Here is a 26,481-nt window from a genome sequence, read left to right as displayed (position 1 = left end):
GTTTGCACGCATCAAAATGATTCATAATCAAGTGATTCCAAAAGCCCATCAGCATGGAGTTTCTTCATGCGCTTTACACCAATATGACCTAAACGACAGTGCCACAAATAAGTTGCACTATCATTATTAACTTTGCATCTTTTGGCTTCAATATTATGAATATGTGTATCACTACGATCGAGATCCAATGAACCATTTTCATTGGGTGTATGACCATAGAAGGTTTTATTCATGTAAACAGAACAACAATTATTCTCTAACTTAAATGAATAACCGTTTTGCAATAAACATGATCAAATCATATTCATGCTCAACGCAAACGCTAAATAACATTTATTTAGGTTTAACACTAATCCCGAAAGTATAGGGAGTGTGCGATGATGATCATATCAATTTTGGAACCACTTCCAACACACATCGTCACTTCACCCTTAACTAGTCTCTGTTCATTCTGCAACTCCCGTTTCGAGTTACTACTCTTAGCAACTGAACCTGTATCAAATACCGAGGGGTTGCTATAAACACTAGTAAAGTACACATCAATAACATGTATATCAAATATAGCATTCTTCACTTTGACATCCTTCTTATCCTCCAAATACTTGGGGCAGTTCCGCTTCCAGTGAGCAGTCCCTTTGCAGTAGAAACACTTAGTCTCAGGCTTAGGTCCAGACTTGGGCTTCTTCACTTGACCAGCAACTTGCTTGTCATTCTTCTTGAAGTTCCCTTTCTTTCCCTTTGCCCTTTTCTCAAAACTAGTGGTCTTTTTAATCATCAACACTTGATGCTCTTTCTTGATTACTACCTTCATCGATTTCATCATCATGAAAAAGCTCGGGAATTGTTTTCGTCATCCCTTGCATACTATAGTTCATCACGAAGTTCTACTAACTTGGTGATGGTGACTAGAGAATTCTGTCAATCACTATTTTATCTGGAAGATTAACTCCCACTTGATTCAAGCGATTGTAGTACCCAGACAATCTGAACACATGCTCACTGCTTGAGCTATTCTCCTCCATCTTTTAGCTATAGAACTTGTTGGAGACTTCATATCTCTCAACTCGGGTATTTGCTTGAAATATTAACTTCAAGTCCTGGAACATCTCATATGATCCATGACGTTCAAAACGTCTTTGAAGTCCCGATTCCAAGCTATTAAGCATGGTGCACTAAACTATCAAGTAGTCATCATATTGAGCTAGCCAAATGTTCATAACATCTGCATCTGCTCCTGCAATAGGTTTGTCACCTAGCGGTGCATCAAGGACATAATTCTTCTCTGAAGCAATGAGGATAAACCTCATATCACTGATCCAATCCGCATCATTGCTACTAACATCTTTCAACTTAGTTTTCTCTAGGAACATATCAAAAATAAAACAGGGGAGCTAAAAGCGAGCTATTGATCTACAACATAGATATGCTAATACTACCAGGACTAAGTTCATGATAAATTTAAGTTCAATTAATCATATTACTTAAGAACTCCCACTTAGATAGACATCCCTCTAATCCTCTAAGTGATCACGTGATCCAAATCAACTAAACCATGTCCGATCATCACATGAGATGGATTAGTTTCAATGGTGAACATCACTATGTTGATCATATCTACTATATGATTCATGCTCGACCTTTCTGTCTCCATGTTCCGAGGCCATATCTATTATATGCTAGGCTCGTCAAGTTTAACCTGAGTATTCCGCGTGTGCAACTGTTTTGCACCCGTTGTATTTGAACGTAGATCCTATCACACCCGATCATCACATGGTGTCTCAGCACAAAGAACTTTCGCAATGGTGCATACTCAGGGAGAACACTTATACTTTGATAATTTAGTGAGGGACCATCTTATAATGCTACCATCAATCAAAGCAAGATAAGATGCATAAAAGATAAACATCACATGCAATCAATATAAGTGATATGATATGGCCATCATCATCTTGTGCTTGTGATCTCCATCTCCGAAGCACATGTCATGATCACCATCGTCACCGGCGCGACACCTTGATCTCCATCGTAGTATCGATATCGTCTCGCCAATCTTATGCTTCTACGACTATCTCTGCCGCTTAGTGATAAAGTAAAGCATTACAGGGCGATTGCATTGCATACAATAAAGCGACAACCATATGGCTCATGCCCGTTGTCGATAACTCGGTTACAAAACATGATCTTCTCATACAATAAAATTTAGCATCATGTCTTGACCATATCACATCACAACATGCTCTGCAAAAACAAGTTAGACATCCTCTACTTTGTTTGTTGCAAATTTTACGTGGCTGCTACGGGCTTAGCAAGAACCGTTCTTACCTACGCATCAAAACCACAACGATAGTTTGTCAAGTTGGTGTTGTTTTAACCTTCGCAAGGACCGGGCGTAGCCACACTCGGTTCAACTAAAGTTGGAGAAACTGACATCCGCCAGCCACCTGTCTGCAAAGCACGTCGGTAGAACCAGTTTCGCGTAAGCGTACTCATAATATCGGTCCGGGCTGCTTCATCCAACAATACCGACGAACCAAAGTATGACATGCTGGTAAGCAGTATGACTTATATCGCCCACAACTCACTTGTGTTCTACTCGTGCATATGACATCTACGCATAAAACCTGACTCGGATGCCACTGTTGGGGAACGTAGTAATTTCAAAATTTTCCTACGCACACGCAAGATCATGGTGATGCATAGCAACGAGAGGGGAGAGTGTTGTCCACGTACCCTCGTAGACCAAAAGCGGAAGCGTTAGCACAACGTGGTTGATGTAGTCGTACGTCTTCACGATCCGACCGATCAAGTACCGAACGCACGGCACCTCCGAGTTCAGCACACGTTCAGTCCGATGACGTCCCTCAAACTCCGATCCAGCCGAGTGTTGAGGGAGAGTTTCATGAGCATGACGGCGTGGTGACGATGATGATGTTCTACCGATGCAGGGCTTCGCCTAAGCACCACTACAGTATTATCGAGGTGGACTATGGAGGAGGGGGGCACCGCGCACGGCTAAAGATCAATTGATCAATTGTTGTGTCTATGGGGTGCCCCCTGCCCCCGTATATAAAGGAGCAAGGGGAGGAGGAGGCCGGCCAGGGAGAGGCGCACCAAGGGGGAGTCCTACTCCCACTAGGAGTAGGACTCCTCTTATTCCTAGTAGGAGTAGGAGAGGGGGAAGGAAAGGGAGAGGAGGAGAAGGAAAGAGGGGACCGGCCCCCTTTGCCCTAAACCAATTCAGTTTGGGCCTTGGGGGGCGCACCCCACACTCCCCTTGCCGCCCTCTATTTCCACCAAGGCCCATGTAGGCCCATTAAGCCCCCGGGGAGGTTCCGGTAACCCCCGGTACTCCGGTAAAATCCCGATTTTACCCGAAACACTTCCGATATCAAAATATAGGCTTCCAATATATCAATCTTCATGTCTCCACCATTTCGAGACTCCTCGTCATGTCCGTGATCACATCCGGAACTCCGAACAACCTTCGGTACATCAAAACTCATAAACTCATAATATAACCATCATCGAAACTTTAAGCGTGCGGACCCTACGGGTTCGAGAACTATGTAGACATGACCGAGACATGTCTCCAGTCAATAACCAATAGCGGAACCTGGATGCTCATATTGGCTCCCACATATTCTACGAAGATCTTTATCGGTCAAACCGTATAACAACATACGTTGTTCCCTTTGTCATCGGTATGTTACTTGTCCGAGATTCGATCGTCGGTATCTCAATACCTAGTTCAATCTCATTACCAGCAAGTCTCTTTACTCATTCTATAACACATCATCCCGCAACTAACTCATTAGTTGCAATGCTTGCAAGGCTTAAGTGATGTGTATTATCGAGTGGGCCCAGAGATACCTCTTCGACAATCGAAGTGACAAATCCTAATCTCGAAATATGCCAACCCAACAAGTACCTTCGGAGAAACCTGTAGAGCACCTTTATAATCACCCAGTTACGTTGTGACGTTTGGTAGCACACAAAGTGTTCCTCCGGTAAACGGGGGTTGCATAATCTCATAGTCATAGGAACATGTATAAGTCATGAAGAAAGCAATAGCAACAAACTAAACGATCAAGTGCTAAGCTAACGGAATGGGTCAAGTCAATCACATCATTCTCCTAATGATGTGATCCTGTTAATCAAATGACAACTCTTTGTCTATGGCTAGGAAACATAACCATCTTTGATCAACGAGCTAGTCAAGTAGAGGCATACTAGTGACACTCTATTTGTCTATGTATTCACACATGTATCATGTTTCCGGTTAATACAATTCTAGCATGAATAATAAACATTTATCATGATATAAGGAAATAAATAATAACTTTATTATTGCCTTAGGGCATATTTCCTTCAAATATGCCTTATGTTCTACTTCGAGAGTTAAGTGACATGCTTTTCTATAAACCATCTCACACGGAGACATACCCATAGGATTTTTATATGCAGTTCTATAAGCCCATAATGCATCATCAAGTTTCTTGGACCAATTCTTTCTAGATCTATTAACAGTCTTTTGAAAATTAATTTAAGCTCTCTATTACTCAATTATATTGGACCACTAGACTGTGGGTGATATGGAGATGCAATTTTATGATTAACATCATACTTAGCAAGCATTTTACGGAAAGCACCATGAATAAAATGTGAACCACCATCAGTCATTAAATATCTAGGGACTCCAAACCGCGGAAAAATAACTTCTTTAAGCATCTTAATAGAGGTGTTATGATCAGCACTACTAGTTGGAATAGCTTCTGCCCACTTAGTAACGTAATCAACAGCAACTAAAATATGTGTATACCCATTAGAGGAAGGAAACGGTCCCATATAATTAAAGCCCCAAACATCAAATGGTTCAATAACAAGTGAAAAATTCATAGGCATTTCTTGACGTCTACTAATATTACCAATTCTTTGACATTCATCACAAGATAAGACAAACTTACGGGCATCTTTGAAGAGAGTAGGCCAACAAAAACCAGATTGCAATACCTTATGTGCAGTTCTATCTCCAACATGGTGTACTCCATAAGCCTCGGAGTGACACTTGCGTATGATCTGTTCTTGTTCATGCTCAGGTACACAACGTCTAATAATACCATCTACTCCCTCTTTATAAAGGTATGGGTCATCCCAGAAGTAATGTCTTAAATCGTAGAAAAACTTTTTCTTTTGCTGGTATGTGAAACTAGGTGGTATAAATTTAGCAACAATATAATTAGCATAATCAGCATACCATGGAGCAGTACGAAAATCATTTATGACAGCTAATTGTTCATGAGGAAAGCTATCATCAATAGGTAGTGGGTCATCAAGAACATTCTCTAACCTAGACAAGTTGTCTCCAACGGGGTTCTCAGCTCCCTTTCTATAAATAATATGCAAATCAAATTCTTGTAACAAGAGAATAAGTCTAGGTTTAGCATCTTTCTTTTCCATAAGATATTTAATAGCATCATGATCAGTGTGAACAGTTACTTTAGAATCAACAATATAAGGTCTGAACTTATCACAAGCAAATACAACTGTTAAAAATTCTTTTTCAGTAGTAGCATAATTTCTCTGGGCACTGTCCAGAGTCTTACTAGCATATTGGATAACATTTAATTTCTTATCAACTCTTTGTCCTAGAACAGCCCCTACAACATAATCACTAGCATCACACATAATTTCAAATGGTAAATTCCAATCAGGAGGCTGAACAATAGGCGCAGAAATCAAAGCTTTCTTAAGTATTTCAAATGCTTCTACACAATCATCATCAAAGACAAAAGGAACATCTTTTTGTAAGAGATTAGTCAGAGGCCTAGAAATTTTAGAGGAGTCCTTAATGAACCTCCTATAAAAACCGGCATGACCAAGGAAACTTCTTATACCTTTAATGTCCTTAGGACAGGGCATCTTTTCAATAGCATCAACTTTAGCTTAATCAACTTCAATTCCTCTCTCAGAAATTTTATGCCCCAAGACAATACCTTCATTAACCATAAAGTGGCACTTCTCCCAATTCAAGACAAGATTAGTTTCTTCACATCTCTGCAAAACTCGATCAAGGTTGCTTAAGCAATCATCAAAAGAAGTTCCATAAACGGAGAAATCATCCATGAAAACCTCAACAATCTTTTCACAAAAGTCAGAGAATATAACAGTCATGCATCTTTGAAAGGTAGCAGGTGCATTGCATAAACCAAAAGGCATACGTCTATAAGCAAAGGTACCGAAAGGGAAAGTAAAAGTTGTCTTTTCTTGATCCTCTTTTGACACAGGTATTTGAGAGAAACCAGAATAACCATCTAGAAAGCAAAAATGTGTATGTTTGGATAATCTTTCTAGAATTTGATCAATAAAAGGTAAAGGGTAATGATCCTTTTTAGTAGCTTTATTTAATCTGCGGAAATCAATTACCATTCTATAACTTGTAACAATTCTTTGTGGGATCAATTCATCTTTATCATTAGGAACAACAGTAATACCTCCCTTCTTAGAGACACAATGGACAGGACTTACCCACTGACTATCAGCAACGGGATAAATTATACCTGCCTCCAGAAGCTTTAGTATTTCTTTTCTTACCACTTCTTTCATCTTAGGATTTAACCATCGTTGGTGATCAAGAACCAGTTTCGCGTCTTTCTCCAATTTTATTTTGTGCTGGCATAGAGTGGGACTAATGCCCTTCAAATCTTCAAGAGTATATCCAATAGCAGCATGGTGCTTCTTCAGAGTTTCCAATAATTTCTTTTCTTCATGCTCAGAAAGGTTAGCACTAATAATAACAGGATATTTCTCTTTCTCATCAAGATAAGCATATTTAAGAGTATCGGGTAAAGGTTTAAGCTCAAACACGGGATCACCCATAGGTGGAGGAGGATCCCCTAAGATTTCAAGAGGCAAGTTGTGTTTCAAAATAGGTCCCTGTTTAAAGAATACTTCATCTATTTCCCTTCTTTCATTCATAAACATATCATTTTCATGGTCTAGCAAATATTGTTCTAAAGGATCATTAGGAGGCATGGCAATGGAAGCAAGACCAATAATTTCATCTTTACTAGGAAATTCTTTATCATGGGGTTGTCTATGAAATTTAGCAAAATTAAACTCATGAGACATATCCCTTAAATGAACAGTAACAACATCCTTTTCGCAATCTATCCTAGCATTAACAGTATTCAAGAAGGGTCTACCAAATATAATGGGACAAAAGTTATCTTGTGGGGAACCAAGAACAAGAAAATCAGCAGGATATTTAACTTTCCCACACAAGACTTCAACATCTCTAACAATCCCCACTGATGAAATAGTGTCTCTATTGGCAAGCTTAAATGTAACATCAATTTCCTCTATCTCAGCAGGTGCAATATCATGCATAATTTCTTTATATAAGGAATGAGTTATTGCACTTGCACTAGCACCCATATCACATAATCCATGATAGAAATGATCTCCTATTTTAACAGAAATAACAGGCATGCCTACAACAGGTCTATGTTTATTTTTAGTACCGGGTCTAGCAATTCTAGCAGCTTCATCACAAAAGTAAATAACATGCCCATCAATATTATTGGCCAAGAGATCTTTAACCATAGCAATACTAGGTTCAAATTTAATTTGCTCAGAGGGTGTAGGTGTTCTAGTGTTACTCTTACGAACCACAGTTGAAGCTTTAGCATGATCCTTTATTCTAACAAGGAAAGGTGGTTTCTCAATATAAGCAGTAAGAATAATAGGATCAACATTATAAGTGATAGTCTTTTCTTCAACTTTAATAGGTGCAACTACTTTTACTTCAATGGGAGGATTATATTTAAACCACTTCTCCTTAGGGAGATCAACATGAGTAGCAAAGGATTCATAGAAAGAAGCTACTATCTCAGAGTCAAGTCCATATTTAGTGCTAAATTCACGGAAAGCATCGGTATCCATAAAAGATTTAACACAATCAAACTTAGGTGTTATACCTGACTCCTTACCTTCGTCGAGATCCCAATCTTCAGAGTTGCATTTAATTCTTTCCAATAAATCCCATTTGAATTCAATAGTCTTCATCATAAAAGAGCTAGTACAAGAAGTATCGAGCATGGAGTGATTATCGAGAGAAAGCCGAGCATAAAATTTTTGAATAATAATTTCTCTTGAGAGCTCATGATTGGGGCACGAATATAACATTGACTTAATCCTCCCCCAAGCTTGAGCAATGCTTTCTCCTTCACGAGGCCAAAAATTATATATATAATTACGATCACGATGAACAAGATGCATAGGATAAAACTTCTCATGAAATTCCAATTTCAGTCGGTTGTAGTTCCATGATCCCATATCATCACATAGCCTAAACCATGTCAATGCCTTTCCCTTCAAAGATAAAGGGAAGGCCATCTTCTTGATAACATCATCGGGCATACCTGCAAGCTTAAATAATCCACAAACTTCATCCACATAGATTAGGTGTAAATCGGGATGTAATGTTCCATCACCTGTGAAAAGATTAGCTAGCAGTTTCTCTATCATACCCGAAGGAATTTCAAAGTAAACATTTTCAGTAGGTTGAGGAGCAACTCTTTGCTCTACTGGACGGGGTGAAGATACCCCGAACAAGCCCCTCAAAGGATTATGTTCCATAGTAACAAGTGGTAGTAAATTTCGGCACACTATATAAAATTTTCCATACCAAAGACGCTTCATTCCTCGGCAATGGCGCCAGAAAAGAGTCTTGATGACCCACAAGTATAGGGGATCTATCGTAGTCCTTTTGATAAGTAAGAGTGTTGAACCCAACGAGGAGCAGAAGGAAATGATAAGCAATTTTCAGTAAGGTATTCTCTACAAGCACTGAAATTCTCGGTAACAGATAGTTTTGTGATAAGGTAATTTGTAACGGGTAACAAGTAATAAAAGTAAATAAGGTGCAGCAAGATGGCCCAATCCTTTTTGTAGCAAAGGACAAGCCTGGACAAACTCTTATATAAAAGAAATCGCCCCGGAGGACACATGGGAATTATCGTCAAGCTAGTTTTCATAACGTTCATATGATTTGCATTCGGTACTTTGATAATTTGATATGTGGGTGGACCGGTGCTTGGGTACTGTCCTTTCTTGGACAAGCATCCCACTTATGATTAACCCCTATTGCAAGCATCCGCAACTACAACAGAAGTATTAAGGTAAACCTAACCATAGCATGAAACATATGGATCCAAATCAGCCCCTAACGAAGCAACACATAAACTAGGGTTTAAGCTTATGTCACTCTAGCAACCCATCATCTACTTATTACTTCCCAATGCCCTCCTCTAGTCCCACACAATAGTGAAGTGTCATGTAGTTAACGTTCACATAACACCACTAGAGGAGAGACAACATACATCTCATCAAAATATCGAACGAATACCAAATTCACATGACTACTTATAGCAAGACTTCTCCCATGTCCTCAGGAACAAACATAACTACTCACAAATCATATTCATGTTCATAATCAGAGGGGTACTAATATGCATAAAGGATCTGAACATACGATCTTCCACCGAATAAACCAACTAGCATCAACTACAAGGAGTAATCAACACTGCTAGCAACCCACAGGTACCAATCTGAGGCTTTGGGACAAAGATTGGATACAAGAGATGAACTAGGGTTTGAGATGAGATGGTGTTGGTGAAGATGATGATGGAGATTGACCCCCTCCCGATGAGAGGATTGATGGTTTATGACCCACAGGTATAGGAAATCTATCGTAGTCCTTTCGATAAGTAAGAGTGTCGAACCCAACGAGGAGCAGAAGGAAATGATAAGTGGTTTCCAGCAAGGTATTCTCTGCAAGTACTGAAATAAGTGGTAACAGATAGTTTTGTGATAGGATAATTTGTAATGAGCAACAAGTAACAAAAGTAAATAAAGTGCAGCAAGGTGGCCCAATCCTTTTTGTAGCAAAGGACAAGACTGGACAAACTCTTATATAGAGAAAAGCGCTCCAAGCTAGTTTTCATCACGTTCATATGATTCGCGTTCGGTACTTTGATAATTTGGTATGTGGGTGGACCGGTGCTTGGGTATTGTCCTTACTTGGACAAGCATCCCACTTATGATTAACCTCTATTGCAAGCATCCGCAACTACAACAAAAGTATTAAGGTAAACCTAACCATAGCATGAAACATATGGATCCAAATCAGCCCCTTACGAAGCAACGCATAAACTAGGGTTTAAGATTCTGTCACTCTAGCAACCCATCATCTACTTATTACTTCCCAATGCCTTCCTCTAGGCCCAAATAATGGTGAAGTGTTATGTAGTCGAAGTTCACATAACACCACTAGAAGAGAGACAACATACATCTCATCAAAATATCGAACGAATACCAAATTCACATGACTACTAATAGCAAGACTTCTCCCATGTCCTCAGGAACAAATGTAACTATTCACAAAGCATAATCATGTTCATAGTCAGAGGGGTATTAATATGCATATAGGATCTGAACATATGATCTTCCACCAAATAAACCAACTAGCATCAACTACAAGGAGTAATTAACACTACTAGCAACCTACTAGTACCAATCCCAGACTTGGAGACAAGAATTGGATACAAGAGATGAACTAGGGTTTTTAGAGGAGATGGTGCTGGTGAAGATGTTGATGGAGATTTCCCTCTCTCAATGAGAGGAGCATTGGTGATGATGATGGCGATGATTTCCCCCTCCCAGAGGGAAGTTTCCCCGGCAGAATAGCTCTGCCGGAGCCCTAGACTGGATCCGCCAAGGTTCCGCCTCGTGGCGGCGGAGTTTCATCCGAGGAGATGGCTTATGATTTTTTCCTCATCGAAAGACTCCATATAGCAGAAGATGGCCATCGGAGGGCCACCAGGGGGCCCACGAGGTAGGGGCGCTCCCAAGGGGGTAGGGCGCGCCCCCCACCCTCGTGGGCAGGGTGTGGCCCCCCTGGTGAACTTTTTGCGCTCAGTATTTTTTATATATTCTGAAAACATCTTCCGTGAAGTTTCAGGACTTTTGGAGCTGTGCAGAATAGGTCTCTAATATTTGCTCCTTTTCCAGCCCAGAATCCCAGCTGCCGGCATTCTCCCTCTTTATGTAAACCTTGTAAAATAAGAGAGAATAGGCATAAGTATTGTGACATAATGTGTAATAACAGCCCATAATGCAATAAATATCGATATAAAAGCATGATGCAAAATGGACGTATCAACTCCCCCAAGCTTAGACCTCGTTTGTCCTGAAGCGAAAGCCGAAATCAAAAAATATGTCCACATGTTTGGAGATAGAGGTGTCGATAAAAGTAAAATACGGACATGAGAGCATCATGATCATTCTTAGAACATTGACTTACATAATTCTTGTCATTTGATTTCTTATGCTAGAGTAATAATTCAATCACAATTTCAAGTATGAATCGTAAACTTCATTGAAAACTAACAAACTATAATCTCAGTCATTGGAGCAATTGCAATTTATCATAACACAGGAAAGAGTCAATATATAAGAGCTTTTCAGTATGTCCACATACTCAACTATCATATAGCCTTTCACAATTGTTGACACTCACGCAATACTTATGGGTATGGAGTTTTAATCGGACACAGAGAAAGATAGGGGCTTATAGTTTTGCCTCCCAACGTTTACCTCAAGGGTAATGTCAACAATAATAGTTCATGAAAACTCACATCCAATTAGCCATATATACCAGGATCTTTCCAACATATTGTGCTTGCCAAAGGATAAAATTTAAAAAGGAAGGGTGAAGATCACCATGACTCTTATGCAAGGTAAGAGATAAAAGTAAAAGATAGGCCCTTCGTAGAGGGAAGCAGAGGTTGTCATGCGCTTTTATGGTTGGATGCACAAAATCTTAATGCGAAAGAACGTCACTTAATATTGCCATTTGTGATATGGACCTTTATTATGCAGTCTGTCGCTTTTATTTCTTCCATATCACACGATCGTATAAAGCTTATTTTCTCCCACACTAATAAGTCATACATATTTAGAGAGCAATTTTTATTGCTTGCACCGATGACAAATTACATGGGGGATCTTACTCAATCCATAGGTAGGTATGGTGGACTCTCATGGCAAAACTGGTTTAAGGGTATTTGGAAGCACAACTAGTATCTCTACTTGGTGCGATGAATTTGGCTAGCATGAGGGGGAAAGGCAAGCTCAACCATGTTGGATGATCCATGACAATATAATTTATCTCAGATGTAAGAAAACATAACCCATTACGTTGTCTTCCTTGTCCAACGTCAACTCTTTAGCATGTCATATTTTAATGAGTGCTCACAATCATAAAAGATGTCCAAGATAGTATATTTATATGTGAAGACCTCTCTTTCTTTATTACTTCCTATTAATTGCAACGATGACCAAAACTATGTTTGTCAACTCTCAACAACTTTTATTCATCATACTTTTCTATGTGAGCTCATTACTCTCCATAAGATCCACATGATCTCTTTGTTTCATTTTTTATTTATTTCTCTTTTCTTTTATTCACTTAGGATCATGGCAAAATAATCAAGCCCTTGACTCAACACTAATCTTTATTATATATAGCTCACAGACTCGATTACATTGAGGGATCATAAAGCAAAACTCAAAACTAGATCATGCCATAAAATTTATTCTACTAGATCAAGATATCACTAAAAGGATCGAACTAAGAAAAACGGTAAAGATAAAAGTGATGGTGATACGATACCGGGGCACTCCCCCAAGCTTGGCAGTTGCCAAGGGGAGTGCCCAGACCCGATGCTCGGTTCTTCTTTGTTGGTGGAGAAGATGGAGATGATGATGGATAGTCACACATCGAGCGTAAGAGGTCCTCCAGCTTGTGGATAATGCCCTTGAGTGCAACAATATGCTCCTTCAACAAAATATTTTCACGTGTGAGATACTTGTTCTGTATACAGGCTAACTCAATCATCTTGAAAGCTTCGATCTTAGTTGGGGTAAGAAGATTGTGATCAAGTTGAAGGATGTCTTGTGCTGCCGGAGCGTGATCCTCTGTGGCCTTCTCGATCCCTTCATGCTTGTTGATCCCCATGGGTTCTTCCCTCTTCAGCTCTATCTTCATTAGCCAAGCATCGTTGTCACCATTGTTGGAGGAGGGGTACGACATGATGCCTGGCCTTGACGACCCTGACAGGAAACAGCTTGAAACAAGAACAGAGGATAATTGCGTGATACGGGAGTCCAAACCCCTCGAAGATTATACAATGAATTTTTACCGACCAAAATACATGTTGTGCAAGAAAACGGAGTGCGGAGAGCGCACGGTGTGCCCATGAGGTAGGGGGCGCGCCCAGTAGGGTAGGGCGCGCCCTCCACCCTCGTGGAGCCTCGTGTCCTTCCCGGACTGCTTCTTATTTTTCTATTTTTCTAAATATTCCAAAATGGAGAAATATTGCCTTAAAAACTGTTTTGGAGTCGGCTTACTTACCGTACCACATACCTATTCCTTTTCGGAGTCTGAAACGTTCCGGAAAGTGTCCCTTATGTATTCCTCCGGGGTTACGGTTTCAATAACATTGGTGGGATTACCTGAGATATAATGTTTGATTCTTTGACCGTTCACCACCTTCGGATTTGTGCCTTCAAAGTTGTTGATTTTTATGGCACCAGAACGATAGACCTCCTCGATAACGTAAGGACCTTCCCATTTAGAGAGAAGTTTCCCTGCAAAAAATCTTAAACGAGAGTTATATAGCAATACATAATCACCTACATTAAACTCACGCTTTTGTATCCTTTTATCATGCCATCTTTTAACTTTTTCTTTAAACAACTTGGCATTTTTGTAGGCTTGGGTTCTCCATTCATCGAGTGAGCTAATATCAAATAACCTCTTCTCACCGGCACGTTTAAAATCATAATTGAGCTCTTTAATAGCCCAATATGCCTTGTGTTCTAGTTCAAGAGGTAAGTGACATGCTTTTCCATAAACCATTTTATACGGAGACATACCCATAGGATTTTTATATGCAGTTCTATAGGCCCATAATGCATCATCAAGTTTCTTGGACCAATTCTTTCTAGACCTATTGACAGTCTTTTGCAAAATTAATTTGAGCTCTCTGTTACTCAATTCTACTTGACCACTAAACTGAGGGTGATAAGGGGATGCAATTATATGATTAACATCATACTTAGAAAGCATTTTACGGAAAGCACCATGAATAAAATGTGAACCACCATCAGTCATTAAATATCCAGGTACTCCAAATCTTGGAAAATAACTTCTTTAAGCATTTTAACAGAAGTGTTATGATCAGCACTACTAGTTGGAATAGCTTCTACCCACTTAGTAATGTAATCAACAGCAACTAAAATATGTGTATAACCATTAGAGGCAGGAAAAGGTCCCATATAGTTAAAGCCCCAAACATCAAATGGTTCAATAATGAGTGAATAGTTCATAGGCATTTCTTGACGTCTACCAATATTACCAATTCTTTGACATTCATTGCTACCTCTTTTAGCACTGCGTTGGTTTTCCCCGAAGAGGAAGGGATGATGTAGCAAAGTAGCGTAAGTATTTCCCTCAGTTTTTGAGAACCAAGGTATCAATCCAGTAGGAGGCTACGCGCGAGTCCCTCGCACCTGCAGAAAACAAATAAATCCTCGCAACCAACGCAAATAGGGTTGTCAATCCCTATAAGGCCACTTACGAGAGTGAGATCTGATAGATATGATAAGATAATATTTTTGGTATTTTTATGATAAAGATGCAAAGTAAAATAAAGGCAAAGTAAATGGCAAAGTAAATAACTAAGTAGTAGGAGATTTATATGATAAATATAGACCCTGGGGGCATAGGTTTCACTAGTGGCTTCTCTCGAGAGCATAAGTATTCTACGGTGGGTGAACAAATTACTGTTGAGCGATTGACAGAATTGAGCATAGTTATGAGAATATCTAGGTATGATCATGTATATAGGCATCACGTCCGAGACAAGTAAACCGACTCCTGCCTGCATCTACTACTATTAGTCCACTCATCGACCGCTATCCAGCATGCATCTAGAGTATTAAGTAAAAACAAGAGTAACGCCTTAAGCAAGATGACATGATGTAGAGGGATAGACTCATGCAATATGAAGAAAACCCCATCTTGTTATCCTCGATGGCAACAATACAATACGTGCCTTGCTGCCCTTACTGTCACCGGGAAAGGACACAGCGAGATTGAACCCAAAGCTAAGCACTTCTCCCATTGCAAGAAAGATCAATCTAGTAGGCCAAACCAAACTGATAATTCGAAGAGACTTGCAAAGATAACCAATCATACATAAAAGAATTCAGAGAAGATTCAAATATTATTCATAGATAGACTTGATCATAAACCCACAATTCATCGATCTCAACAAACACACCGCAAAAAGAAGATTACATCGAATAGATATCCACAAGAGAGGGGGAGAACATTGTATTGAGATCCAAAAAGAGAGAAAAAGACATCTAGCTACTAACTATGGACCCGTAGGTCTGAGGTAAACTACTCACACTTCATCGGAGGGGCTATGGTGTTGATGTAGAAGCCCTCCATGATCGATGCCCCCTACGGCGGAGCTCCGGAACAGGCCCCAAGATGGGTTCTCATGGATACAGAAAGTTACGGTGGTGGAATTAGGGTTTTGGCTCTGTGTCTGATCGTTTGGGGGTACGTGGGTATATATAGGAGGAAGAAGTACGTCGATGGAGCAACAGGGGGCCCACGAGGGTGGAGGGCGCGCCTGGGGGGGTAGGCGCGCCCCCTACCTCGTGGCCTCCTGTTACGTGGCTTGACGTAGGGTCCCAAGTCTCCTGAGTTGTATTCGATGAGAAAATCACGTTCCCGAAGGTTTCATTCCGTTTGATATTCCTTTTCTTAGAAACCCTAAAACAGGCAAAAAACAGCAATTCTGGGCTGGGCCTCCGGTTAATAGGTTAGTCCCAAAAATAATATAAAAGTAGATAATAAAGCCCAATAATGTCCAAAACAGTAGATAATATAGCATGGAGCAATCAAAAATTATAGATACGTTGGAGACGTATCAAGCATCCCCAAGCTTAACTCATGCTCGTCCTCGAGTAGGTAAATGATAAAAACAGAATTTTTGATGCGGAGTGCTACTTGGCATAATTTTAGTGTAATTCTTCTTAATTGTGGTACGAATATTCAGATCCGAAAGATTCAAGACAAAAGTTCATATTGACATAAAAATGATAATACTTCAAGCATACTAACTAAGCAATTATGTCTTCTCAAAATAACATGGCCAAAGAAAGTTCATCCCTACAAAATCATATGGTTTAGTCATGTTTCATTTTCGTCACACAAGAATGATATCATCATGCACAACCCCGATGACAAGCCAAGCAATTGTTTCATACTTTAGTAATCTCAAACCTATAAACTTTCACGCAATATATGAGCGCGAGCCATGGACATAACACTATAGGTGGAATAGAATATAATGAGGGGGTTATGTGGAGAAGACAAAAAAAGGAGAAAGTCTCAAATCAACGAGGCTAATCAATGGGCTATGGGGATGCCCACCGATTGATGTTAATGCAAGGAGTAGGGATTGCCATGCAACGGATGCACTAGAGCTATAAATGTATGAAAGCTCAACAAAAGAAACTAGTGGGTGTGCATCCAACTTGCTTGCTCACGAAGACCTAGGGCACTTGAGGAGGCCCATTGTTGGAATATACAAGCCAAGTTCTATAATGAAAAATTCCCACTAGTATATGAAAGTGATAACATGACTACATGAAAGACTCTCTACTATGAAGATCATGGTGCTACTTTGAAGCACAAGTGTGGCAAAGGATAGTAACATTTTCCCTTCTATCTTTTTCTCTCTTTTTCTTTTTTTCTTTGGGACTTTTCTCTTCTTTTTTTATGGCCTTTCTCTTTTTTTGGGCCTTCTCTTTTTTTATGGCCTTTCTCCCTTTTTTTATTCCTCACTTGGGACAATGCTCTAGAAAATTATGATCATCACACTTCTATTTATTTACAACTCGATACTAGAACAAAGATGACTCTATATGAATGCCTCCGGCGGTGTACCGGGATATGCAATGGACTAAGAGTGACATGTATGAAAGAATTATGAATGGTGGCTTTGCCACAAATACTATGTCAACTACATGACCATGCTAAGCAATATGACAATGATGAATGTGTCATGATGGAAAGTTGCATGGCAATATATCTCGGAATGGCTATGGAAATGCCATAATAGGTAGGTATGGTGGCTGTTTTGAGGAAGATATAAGGAGGTTTATGCGTGAAAGAGCGTATCATATCACGGGGTTTGATGCACCGATGAAGTTTGCGCCAACTCTCAATGTGAGAAAGGGCAATGCACGGTACCGAAGAGGCTAGCAAGGATGGAAGGGTGAGAGTGCGTATAATCCATGGACTCAACATCAGTCATAAAGAACTCACATACTTATTGCAAAAATCTACAAGTCATCAAAAACCTCAGTACTACGCGCATGCTCCTATGGGGATAGATTGGTAGGAAAAGACCATCGCTCGTCCCCGACCGCCACTCATAAGGAAGACAATCAAATAACACCTCATGTTTCAAATTTGTTGCATAACGTTTGCCATAAGTGCATGCTACGGGACTTGCAAACCTCAACACAAGTATTTCTCAATTTCACAACTACTCAACTAGCACGACTTTGATATTATTACCTCCATGTCTCAAAACAATCATCAAGCATCAAAAGTCTCTTCGTATTCAATACACTCATAAGAAAGTTTTATTATTAATCTTGCATACCAAGCATATTAGGATTTTAAGCAAATTACCATGCTATTAAGACTCTCAAAATAATATAAGTGAAGCATGAGAGATCAATAGTTTCTATAAAACAAATCCACCACCGTGCTCTAAAAGATATAAGTGAAGCACTAGAGCAAAATTATATAACTCAAAAGATATAAGCGAAGCACATAGAGTATTCTAACAAATTCCAAATCATGTATGGCTCTCTAAAAAGGTGTGTAAATCAAGGATGATTGTGGTAAACTAGCAAGCAAAGACTCAAATAATACAAGATGCTCCAAGCAAAACACATATCATGTGGCGAATAAAAATATAGCTTCAAGTAAAGTTATCGATAGAAGTAGACGAAAGAGGGGATGCCTTCCGGGGCATCCCCAAGCTTTGGCTTTTAGGTGTCCTTAGATTATCTTGGGGGTGCCATGGGAATCCCCAATCTTAGGCTCTTGCCACTCCTTGTTCCATAATCCATCAAATCTTTACCCAAAACTTGAAAACTTCACAACACAAAACTTAAAGTAGAAAATCTCGTGAGCTCCGTTAGCGAAAGAAAACAAAAGACCACTTCAAGGTACTGTAATGAACTCATTATTTTTTTATATTGGTGTTATTCCTACTTTATTCCAACTTCTGTATGGTTTATAAACTATTTTACTAACCATAGATTCATCAAAATAAGCAAACAATACACGAAAAACAGAATCTGTCAATAACAGAACAGTCTGTAGTAATATGTAGCTAGCGCAAGATCTGCAACCCCAAAAATTCTAAAATAAATTTCTGGACGTGAGGAATTTATCTATTAATCATCTTCAAAAAGAATTAACTAAATATCACTTTCCAAATAAAAATGACAGCAGTTCTCGTGAGCGCTAAAGTTTCTGTTTTTTACAGCAAGTTCAACAAGACTTTTCCCAAGTCTTCCCAACGGTTCTACTTGGCAAAAACACTAATTAAACACAAAAAACACAACCAAAACAGGGGCTAGATAATTTATTTATTACTAAATGGTAGCAAAATGCAAGGAATAAAAATAAAATTGGGTTGCCTCCCAACAAGCGCTATCGTTTAACGCCCCTAGCTAGGCATAACAAGCAAGAATAGATCTAGGTATTGCCATCTTTGGTAGGAAATCCATAAGTGGCTCTCATAATAGATTCATAAGGTAATTTAATTTTCTTTCTAGGAAAGTGTTCCATGCCTTTCCTTAATGGAAATAGGAATCTAATATTTCCTTCCTTCATATCAATAATTGCACCAATCGTTCTAAGGAAAGGTCTACCAAGAATAATAGAATATGAAGGATTGCAATCTATGTCAAGAACGATAAAATCTATGGGCACATAATTCCTATTTGCAACAATAAGAACATCATTAATTCTTCCCATAGGTTTCTTAATAGTGGAATCCGCAAGGTGCAAGTTTAGAGAGCAATCATCAAAATCACGGAAACCTAACAAATCACACAAAGTCTTTGGAATCGTGGAAACACTAGCACCCAAATCACATAAAGCATAGCATTCACGATCTTTAATTTTAATTTTAATAGTTGGTTCCCACTCATCATAAAGTTTTCTAGGGATAGAAACTTCTAATTCAAGTTTTTCTTCATAATATTGCATCAAGGCATCAACGATATGTTTAGTAAATGCTTTATTTTGACTATAAGCGTGAGGAGAATTTAGCATGGATTGCAACAAGGAAATACAATCAATCAAAGAGCAATTTTCATAGTTAAATTCCTTGAAATCCATAATAGTGGGTTTAGCAACATCTAGGGTTTTAATTTCTTCAATCCCACTTTTATCAAATTTACATCAAGATCAAAAGATTCAGAATTCTTAGAACGCCTTCTAGGTAAAGGTGGATCATATTCAGTCCCATCATTATCAGGATTCATATTGCAAAACAAAGATTTAATAGGGGACACATCAATAACTTTTAGATCTTCATCATTATTTTCATAGGAACTAGAAGAACTCGCTTTTATAAAGGCATCTTTCTTAGCACGCATCCTAGCGGTTCTTTCTTTGCACTCATCAATGGAAATTCTCATGTCTTTGAGAGACTCATTGATATCATGCTTAGGTGTAATAGATCTAAGTTTCAAAGAATCAACATCAAGAGAAATTCTATCAACGTTCCTAGCCAAATCATCAATCTTAAGCATTTTTTCTTCAATCATAGCATTAAAATTCTTTTGCGAAGTAATAAATTCTTTAATATTAGATTCAAAATCAGAGGGCATCTTATTATAATTTCCATAAGAATTGTTGTAGGAATTACCATAATTATTAGAGGGATTACTAGGATAAGGCCTAGGGTTGAAATTTCCTCTATACGCGTTATTACCAAAATTGTTCCTACCAACAAAATTCACATCCATAGATTCATTATTATTCCCAATCAAAGTAGACAAGGGCATATTATTAGGATCAGAAGAAACACTCTTATTAGCAAATAATTTCATAAGTTCATCCATCTTTCCACTCAAAACATTAATTTCTTCTATCGCATGCACCTTTTTATTAGTAGATCTTTCAGTATGCCATTGAGAATAATTAACCATAATATTATCTAGGAGTTTAGTAGCTTCTCCTAAACTGATTTCCATAAAAGTGCCTCCCGCGGCCGAATCTAAAAGATTTCTAGAAGCAAAATTCAATCCGGCATAAAAAATTTGTATAATCATCCATAAATTTAAACCATGAGTAGGGCAATTACGTATCATTAATTTCATTCTCTCCCAAGCTTGTGCAACATGTTCATGATCAAGTTGCTTAAAGTTCATAATATTGTTTCTAAGAGAGATGATCTTAGCAGGAGGAAAATACTTAGAGATAAAAGCATCTTTGCACTTGTTCCATGAATCAATACTATTTTTAGGCAAAGACGAAAACCAAGCTTTAGCACGATCTCTAAGCGAAAAAGGAAATAGCTTCAATTTAACAATATCATTATCCACATATTTCTTCTTTTGCATGTCACACAAATCAACGAAGCTATTTAGATGGGTAGCAGCATCTTCACTAGGAAGGCCGGAGAACGGATCTTTCATAACAAGATTCAGTAAAGCAGCATTAATTTCACAAGATTCAGCATCGGTAAGAGGAGCAATCGGAGTGCTAATAAAATCATTGTTGTTGGTATTGGTGAAGTCACACAATTTAGTATTATCTTGAGCCATTGTGACAAACAAGCAAACTAACACACAAGCAAACAAAAAGCAAGCGGGCAAAAAGAGGCAAATAGAGGGAGGATAGAGAGAGAGGGCAAATAAAACGGCAAGGGTGAAGTGGGGGAGAGGAAAATGAGAGGCAAATGGAAAATAATGTAATGCGGGAGATAAGGGTATGTGATGGGTACTTCGTATGTTGACTTTTACGTAGACCTCCCCGGCAACAGCGCCAGAAATCCTTCTTGCTACCTGTTTTAGCACTGCGTTGGTTTTCCCCGAAGAGGAAGGGATGATGTAGCAAAGTAGCGTAAGTATTTCCATCAGTTTTTGAGAACCAAGGTATCAATCCAGTAGGAGGCTACGCGCGAGTCCCTTGCACCTGCACAAAACAAATAAATCCTCGCAACCAATGCAAATAGGGGTTGTCAATCCCTATAAGGCCACTTACGAGAGTGAGATCTGATAGATATGATAAGATAATATTTTTGGTCTTTTTATGATAAAGATGCAAAGTAAAATAAAGGCAAAGTAAATAACTAAGTAGTAGGAGATTGATATGATAAAGATAGACCCGGGGGCCATAGGTTTCACTAGTGGCTTCTCTCGAGAGCATAAGTATTCTACGGTGGGTGAACAAATTACTGTTGAGCAATTGACAGAATTGAGCATAGTTATGAGAATATCTAGGTATGATCATGTATATAGGCATCACGTCCGAGACAAGTAGACCGACTCCTGCCTGCATCTACTACTATTACTCCACTCATCGACTGCTATCCAGCATGCATCTAGAGTATTAAGTAAAAACAAGAGTAACGCCTTAAGCAAGATGACATGATGTAGAGGGATAGACTCGTGCAATATGAAGAAAACCCCATCTTGTTATCCTCGACGGCAACAATACAATACGTGCCTTGCTTCCCTTACTGTCACCAGGAAAGGACACAGCGAGATTGAACCCAAAGCTAAGCACTTCTCCCATTGCAAGAAAGATCAATCTAGTAGGCCAAACCAAACTAATAATTCAAAGAGACTTGCAAAGATAACCAATCATACATAAAAGAATCCAGAGAAGATTCAAATATTATTCATAGATAGACTTGATCATAAACCCATAATTCATCGGTCTCAACAAACACACCGCAAAAAGAAGATTACATCGAATAGATCTCCACAAGAGAGGGGGAGAACATTGTATTGAGATCCAAAAAGAGAGAAGAAGCCATCTAGCTACTAACTATGGACCCGTAGGTCTGAGGTAAACTACTCACACTTCATTGGAGGGGCTATGGTGTTGATGTAGGAGCCCTCCGTGATCGATGCCCCCTACGGCGGAGCTCCGGAACAGGCCCCAAGATGGGTTCTCATGTATACAGAAAGTTACGGCGGTGGAATTAGGGTTTTGGCTCCGTGTATGATCGTTTGGGGGTACGTGGGTATATATAGGAGGAAGAAGTACGTCGGTGGAGCAACAGGGGGCCCACGAGGGTCGAGGGCACGCATGGGGGGTAGGCGCGCCCCCCTACCTCGTGGCCTCCTGTTACGTGGCTTGACGTAGGGTCCAAGTCTCCTGAGTTGTATTCGATGAGAAAATCACGTTCCCAAAGGTTTCATTCCGTTTGGACTCCGTTTGATATTCCTTTTCTTCGAAACCCTAAAACAGGCAAAAAAAACAGCAATTTTCTGGGCTGGGCCTCCGGTTAATAGGTTAGTCCCAAAAATAATATAAAAGTGGATAATAAAGCCCAATAATGTCCAAAACAGTAGATAATATATCATGGAGCAATCAAAAATTATAGATACATTGGGGACATATCATTCATCACAAGATAAGACAAACTTACGGGCATCCTTAAAGAGAGTAGGCCAATAAAAACCAGATTGCAATACCTTATGTGCAGTTCTATCTCCAGCATGGTGTCCTCCATAAACTTCGGAGTGACACTTGCGTAGGATCTGTTCCTGTTCATGCTCAAGTACACAACGTCTAATAACACCATCTACTCCTTCTTTATAAAGATGTGGGTCATCCCAAAAGTAATGCATCAAATCATAGAAGAACCATTTCTTTTGCTGGTATGTGAAACTAGGTGGTATGAATTTGGCAACAATGTAATTAGCATAATCAGCATACCATGGAGCAGTATGAGAAGCACTTATGACATTTAATTGCTCATCAGGAAAGCTATCATCAATAGGTAGTGGGTCATCAAGCACATTTTCTAACCTATACAAGTTGTGTGCAACGGGGTTCTCAGCTCCCTTTCTATCAACAATATGTAAGTCAAATTCTTGTAGCAAGAGAACCCATCTAATAAGTCTAGGTTTAGCATCTTTCTTTTCCATAAGATATTTAATAGCAGCGTGATCAGTGTGAGTAATTACTTTAGAATCAACAATATAAGGTCTAAACTTATCACAAGCAAATGCAGCTGCTAAGAATTCTTTTTCAGTAGTAGCATAATTTCTTTGAGCATTATCTAGGGTTTTACTAGCATATTGAATAACATTTAATTTCTTATCAACTCTTTGCCCTAGAACAGCACCTACAGCATAATCACTAGCATCACACATAACTTCAAAGGGTAAATTCCAATCAGGTGGCTGAACAATAGGTGCAGAGATCAATGCTTTCTTAAGTATTTCAAATGCTTCTACACAATCATCATCAAAAACAAATGGTATATCTTTTTGTAATAAATTAGTCAGAGGCCGAGAAATTTTTGAGAAGTCCTTAATGAACCTCCTATAAAAACCGGCATGACCAAGGAAACTTCTTATACCTTTGATGTCCTTGGGACATGGCATCTTTTCAATAGCATCAACCTTGGCTTTATCAACCTCAATACCTCTTTCAGAAACTTTATGCCCCAAGACAATACCTTCATTAACCATAAAGTGGCACTTTTCCCAATTCAAGACAAGATTAGTTTCTTCACATCTCTGCAAAACTCGATCAAGGTTGCTCAAGCAATCATCAAAATAAGATCCATATATGGAGAAATCGTCCATGTAAACCTCACAAATCTTTTCACAAAAGTCAGAGAATATAGCCATCATGCATCTTTGAAAGGTAGCAGGTGCATTACATAAACCAAAAGGCATACGTCTATAAGCAAAAGTACCAACAGGGCAAGTAAAAGTACTCTTTGATTGATCCTTGGCTGACACAGGTATTTGAGAGAAATCAGAATAACCATCTAGAAAGCAAAAATGTGTATGTTTGGATAATCTTTCTAGCATTTGATCGATAAAAGGCAAGGGGTAATGATCCTTCTTAGTGGCCTTATTTAATTTGTGGAAATCAATTACCATCCTATAACTTGTAATAATTCTTTGAGGAATCAATTCATCTTTATCATTAGGAATGACAGTAATACCTCCCTTCTTAGGGACACAATGGACATGACTTACCCACTGACTATCAGCAACGGGATAGATTATACCTGCCTCCAGGAGCTTTAGTATTTCCTTTCTTACCACTTCTTTCATTTTAGGATTCAGCCGTCATTGATGATCACGAACTGGTTTAGCATCTTCTTCCAAATTTATTTTATGTTGACATAGAGTGGGACTAATGCCCTTAAGATCATCAAGAGTATACCCAATAGCAGCACGGTGCTTCTTCAGAGTTTTCAATAATCTCTCTTCCTCATGCTCTGAAAGGTTAGCACTAATAATAACAGGATATATCTTTTTCTCATCAAGATAAGCATATTTAAGAGTATCAGGCAACGGTTTAAGCTCAAAACACAGGATCACCCTTGGGTGGAGGAGGATCCCCTAGGATTTCAACAGGAAAATTGTGTTTCAGAATAGGTTCCTGTTTAAAGAATACTTCATCTATTTCCCTTCTTTTATTCATAAACATATCATTTTCATGGTCTAGCAAATATTGTTCTAAAGGATCACTAGGAGGTACGGCAATAGAAGCATGACCAATAATTTCATCCTTACTAGGTAATTCTTCTTCACGGTGTTGTCTACTAAATTTAGAGAAATTAAACTCATGAGACATATCACCTAAACCAATAGTAATAACATCCTTATTGCAGTCTATCTTAGAATTAACAGTGTTTAAGAAGGGTCTACCAAATATAATGGGACAAAAGCTATCTTGTGGGGAACCAAGAACAAGAAAATTATCAAGATATTTAGTTTTCCCACACAAGACTTCAACATCTCTCACAATTCCAATTGGTGAAATAGTATCTCTATTGGCAAGTTTAATTATGACATCAATATCTTCTATCTGAGCAGGTGCAATATCATGCATAATTTCTTTGTATAAGTCATAAGGTATAGCACTAGCACTGGCACCCATATCACATAAGCCATGATAACAATGATCTCCTACTTTAACAGAAATAACAGGCATGCCTACCACAGGTCTAGGTTTATCTTTAGCACAAGGTTTAGCAATTCTAGCAGTTTCATCACAGAAATAAATAACATGCCCATCAATATTATCAGCCAAAATATCTTTAACAATAGCAATATTAGGTTCAACTTTAACTTGCTCAGGAGGTGTATATGTTCTAATATTGCTTTTACAAACCACTATTGAAGCTTTAGCATGATCCTTTATCATAACAGGGAAAGGTGGTTTCTCAACATAAGAAGTAGGAACAATAGGATCCATTATAAGTGATAGTCTTTTCTTCAACTTTAATAGGTGCAGCTACTTTTACTTCTATGGGAGGATGATATTTAAACCACTTCTCCTTGGGGAGATCAACATAAGTAGCAAAAGATTCATAGAAAGAAGCTACTATCTCAGAGTCAAGTCCATATTTAGTGCTAAATTTACGGAAAACATCGGTATCCATAAAAGATTTAACACAATCAAACTTAGGTGTCGTACCTAACTCCTTACCTTCGTCGAGGTCCCAATCTTCAGAGTTGCGTTTAATTCTTTGCAATAAATCCCATTTGAATTCAATAGTATTCATCATAAAAGAGCCAGCACAAGAAGTATCAAGCATGGTGCGATTGCTATCAGAAAGCCGAGCATAAAAATTTTGAATAATCATTTCTCTTGAGAGCTCATGATTGGGGCATGAATATAACATTGATTTAAGCCTCCCCCAAGCTTGAGCGATGCTTTCTCCTTCGCGAGGCCAAAAATTATATATATAATTGCGATCACGATGAACAAGATGCATAGGATAAAACTTCTGATGAAATTCCAATTTCAATCGTTTGTAGTTCCATGACCCCGTATCATCACATAGCCTATACCATGTCAGTGCATCTTCCTTCAAAGATAAAGGGAAGACTTTCTTCTTAATAACATCTCCAGGTACACCTGCAAGCTTAAATAATCCACAAACTTCATCCACATATATAAGGTGCTCATCAGGATGTAATGTTCCATCTTCTGCAAAAGGATTAGCTAGCAGTTTTTCTATCATACCTGAAGGAATTTCAAAGCAGACATTTTCATTTTCAGTAGGTTCAGTAGGTTGAGGAGCAACTCTTTGCTCT

The sequence above is a fragment of the Triticum dicoccoides genome, chromosome 4A (genome assembly GCF_002162155.2).
Source record: "Triticum dicoccoides isolate Atlit2015 ecotype Zavitan chromosome 4A, WEW_v2.0, whole genome shotgun sequence".
In the NCBI taxonomy this organism is placed as follows: Eukaryota; Viridiplantae; Streptophyta; class Magnoliopsida; order Poales; family Poaceae; genus Triticum; species Triticum dicoccoides.
Note: the sequence above shows the minus strand (reverse complement) of the source record.